Here is a 4504-nt window from a genome sequence, read left to right as displayed (position 1 = left end):
GGTAGATCTTCGGGTGGAATTGCATCTTGGATGATGAAGAGAGCATTCTTGTTGAATTGATTATCCGCGGCTTCTCGAGGAGTGAAGTTGCTTGGGTCATGCGGATAGAAACCTTCTTCAATGATTCTCCAAAGATTAGTATTCACATGATTTAAATGACGCTTAAAGCAATAAACCCAAGAATCAAAGTCCTCATTTTTCACAATCTTAGGGGGAGGACCGGCATGATTCAAACGAGTGGAAGGAATCGGTCCACCATAAACAAGTGGTGGTTCCACATGGGCAAAGATGCTGGTGCCATTTTTACCACTAGAAGGAGACTTATCACTACTAGCTTCCCCCTTGTCGGAGTTAGCATCCATCGCCTTGTCGGTGGGATCACCCACTTTCAATGGTGCAGTGGATAATTTAAGCCCTTCAATGAATTTAGTAAACATGCTTTCAACCTCGGTCGTCATTGAGGTTTTCAATGTCTCCAAGGCTACATTGAATTCCTCATGGGAGACTGAGGTTCCCCCATCACCCGTAGACGAGATCGGATTCACACCGGAGTGCTCCTCCATACCGTCTATGGTGTCAACCATACTCTTCGGACGGCAAAGTCCTTAATAAAGAGACGAGGCTCTGATACCAATTGAAAGGATCGATATGATTGACTAGAGGGGGGGGGGTGAATAGGCAACTAACAATTTTTAGCTTTTCTTTACCAAATTAAACTTTGCATCAAAGTAGGTTGTCTAGATGTGCAACTAGGTGAGCAACCTATATGATGCAACAACAACAAGCACACAAGCAAGCAAGAGAAGTAACACTAATAAGCTTGCACAAGTAAAGGTAAGAGAGAACCAAGAGTGGACCCGGTGAAGACGAGGATGTGTTACCAAAGTTCCTTCCTTTTGAGGGGAAGTACGTCTCCGTTAGAGCGGTGTGGAGGCACAATGCTCCCCAAGAAGCCACTAGGGCCACCGTATTCTCCTCACGCCCTCACACAATGCGAGATGCCGTGATTCCACTATTGGTGCCCTTGGAGGCGGCGACCGGACCTTTACAAACAAGGTTGGGGCTATCTCCAAAACTTAATCGAAGGCTCCCAACAACACCACGAAGCTTCACCACAATGGACTATGGCTCCGTGGTGACCTCAACCGTCTAGGGTGCTCAAGCACCCAAGAGTAACAAGATCCGCTAGGGATTGGTGTGGGAATCAAATTTCTCTTGGTGGAAGTGTAGATCGGGGCCTTCTCAACCAATCCCGAGCAAATCAACAAGTTTGATTGGCTAGGGAGAGAGATCGGGCGAAAATGGAGCTTAGAGCATTAATGGAGCTTTTGGGGGAAAAAGTAGTCAACAAGAGGAAGAAGACACCCCTTATATAGTGGAAGAACAAATCCAACCGTTATCCACCAACTCCGCCTGCGCAATGCGATACTACCGTACCAGAGGCACGATACAACCGCAGGGGCACATGGTACTACCGCAGGGCCCAGCGGTACTACCGCCCACGGAGCAGAGACCAGAATAACCCAAAATGCACTAAGGCAGAGGGCGGCAGTACTGCTGGCGCGGTACTACCGCGCCCCTTGCGGTACTACCGCAAGGTAGGGGCTGTCCAGAGATGGGAAGGCACGGATATAATAAATTACATCCATGGCTACTTCCGCAGAGTTGGAGTCGATGCAAAAACCCGACATAGTAGTACTGTAAGCCAGCAGCTGTACTACCGCGCTAGGCGCGGATGAAATTTTTTTCATCCGCCCCTTACTGCCGCATACTTGCGGAACTAAGCCAGATACTATGGTACTACCGTGCCCAGAGCGCGGTACTACCGTGATGGGTGCCACACACTAGGGAGAGGGTGACAACATCTGGACTCCGGCCACAGTACTATCGCTTGCCAGGAAGCGGTACTACCGTGGGCGCTTGTGGTACTACCGCACCGGCGGATGGTACTACCGCAAGGGCCTGCGGTACTACCGCTCTAAGGAGCAGCACTGCCACACGCCCTAGTTCAGCAAGGACGAGCAATATTCACATAGACAAGGAAGAAACGAAGCATGCTCCAAGGTGCTAAAGGAAAGGCGGTGCAAAGAGGAGTAAACATGTACGTGACGATTCCACACAAACCTTTCCAAAGTGGACCCCCTCTTAATAGTACGGCTTTCCGTCAAATCCACCGAAAAAGGAACATAGAGAAACGCCGTCTTCAATAATCTTTGAGGGGCTCCTAACCGTCTGGTGCCTAGTCATGAAATATCTGAAACACTTGAGACACACGATTAGTCCACAAATGCATTGTCATCAATCACCAAAACACCTTAGGGATAAATATGCCCTTACACTATCGTGCTCCTGACCCGGCCGAAGAACGACCCCAGCCGAAGGACGGAGAAGTCATCGTCTTTACTGATCACATGAACCGGGGCTTTTCACCACTCGACTCAAAGTTCTTTAGAGACGTTCTGCATTTTTTCAAGCTTCATCCCCAAGATCTAGGACCCAACTCCATATCCAACATCTGCAACTTTCAAGTTCTTTGTGAATTTTATCTGCAAGAAGAACCTACTGTGGAACTCTTCAGAGAGTACTTTTATCTGAACCGCCAGAACGAATGCACCAATGGCCTTAGCTTGGAACTTGGTGGAATCTCAATTCAGCGCCGAAAGGGTGCTGTTTTTTTCTTAATCGTCTTACCAAGCCATCCCAAGTATTGGAACCAAACCTGGTTCTATTGCCAAGACATGTCCCCAGCTGATGAAAGACCACTGCCGGGTTATTGTGCGGAGCGTCTGGATTCTAAGTTTGTGCTCCCTGACAAGCTTACTACCACTAAACGCAAGAAGCTTATCCCATCTATCAAAAGGATTCAAGCCTTATTGGGAAATGGCCTAACTAGAGTTGACCTGATCTGTTGCTGGATCGCATGGCGGGTCATCCCTCTAAGCCGCCGATCCAAGTTGATGTATAAATATGGCGGAGGCCCAACTGACTCTATGCGTCATAGCTCTGTACAACTAACTGAAGAAGACATTGTTGCAATGTCAACCATCCTTGTGAATGGCAAATACGAGGACTGTAGTAAGGTTGGGTTAAACCCCTTCTGCAAACTTAACCCGGCACCAGAGGTGACCCCCCTTGATCTCCTTTTTCGTTTCCTTCAGTAGTTAAATACTTGCATGGCTTTTAACCTGTTTTTTGCCTACAGGCCAAATCTGACTTCTGGAAATCCAACTATGATCATGAAGCTGCCAAGAAGGCTAGAGCCGCCGCCATAGCCGCCAGGAAGACGACCCGGAAGTCCAAGAAGAAGAAGATTGCTTCTGACATGTTCAAGCTGGACGATGTTTCTGAGTCGGAGGTAGCCCTTGACTCCCTTGGCCAGCTTTTTAACAACCTTATTGACACTGACTATTGCCAGGACGACACGGGGCCAGCCAGGCCATAAAAGAAGAGGTAATTATTTCCTCCGACTCAGCCCCTTTGCCAAGACAGAAACTTCGACTGGTAACCCGGAAAGTAAGGTTTTCGCACCCTTTGGCTTATTTGGATCCTCATTTTATTTTGAAAAAGCAGCAACATGAGAGCCGCCGTCAGGCCTGGAATAATGACGACAATGCCGCCCTCTGACTTACAAAAAACTCCTCGAAAACGCCAGAATGAGGTTTTTTTCACCTTTGTCTTTTGCTTTTTTCCATGAATTTATTTCCTTACTCTATTAATTTTTTTTATCTTTGCAGGAGGTTTCTCGCTCTTCTGGTGACTCGTCACAAACTCAATTTCCGACTTTCAAGACTGCCGCTAGGTAAGGAAAATCATCTTTCTTCTGCATCTTTAAAACCGCATCATTATACTAACTGTCTCATAAAAATCTTTCTTAGCGGTCAAGAAAAGTCCAAACAAGCTAAGGTGATTAAACCGGCAGAAGACCCGAAAGATCCTGCACCTGAACCGGCAACACCAACTCCTCCCGCTCAATCTGAAGCACCAGAAGATCCGGCTGTCCACACTCAATTGGACCCTCATGAGCCGTCAGCTGATGAGACCACTCTTAGTCCAGTTATCATTGAACCATCTAGCTCAGCTAACCCACCGACGACTTCTGACACTGATGTCTTAATCACCGGTAGCCGTTTTGTTGAGCCAGGCAACCCCACTGTACTGGCCCAACATTCTGCTAAGCAAGAGGCTTTAGAGAGGCAGAAGGTGCGGTTTGATGTTTCTCATTACGCTCACCTGAACGTTAGTGACGTGCTGTCCGGCTACCTCAGTCATGTGCATTCCAGTCGTGACTTGGAAATTGATATGGTCAAGCAATTGCAACTGAAATATGAGGTATGTTCTCTGGTTTACATATACTCTGCCAGCCCCCAAGTCTTTAGATTATGATGAACCTGAATGATCTGTAGACTTATGATATAGGTTGATGCCTTGTCTTTAGATTTTTCCTAAGTCCAACAGATTAGTATAAACTTCACCTGTAGTCCCCAAGGGCCGGCTCAATTTATCA

This window comes from Triticum dicoccoides, chromosome 6A (assembly GCF_002162155.2).
Source record: "Triticum dicoccoides isolate Atlit2015 ecotype Zavitan chromosome 6A, WEW_v2.0, whole genome shotgun sequence".
Taxonomy (NCBI): Eukaryota; Viridiplantae; Streptophyta; class Magnoliopsida; order Poales; family Poaceae; genus Triticum; species Triticum dicoccoides.
The sequence above is the reverse complement of the archived record's forward strand: the minus strand, read 5'-3'. Positions refer to the sequence as shown.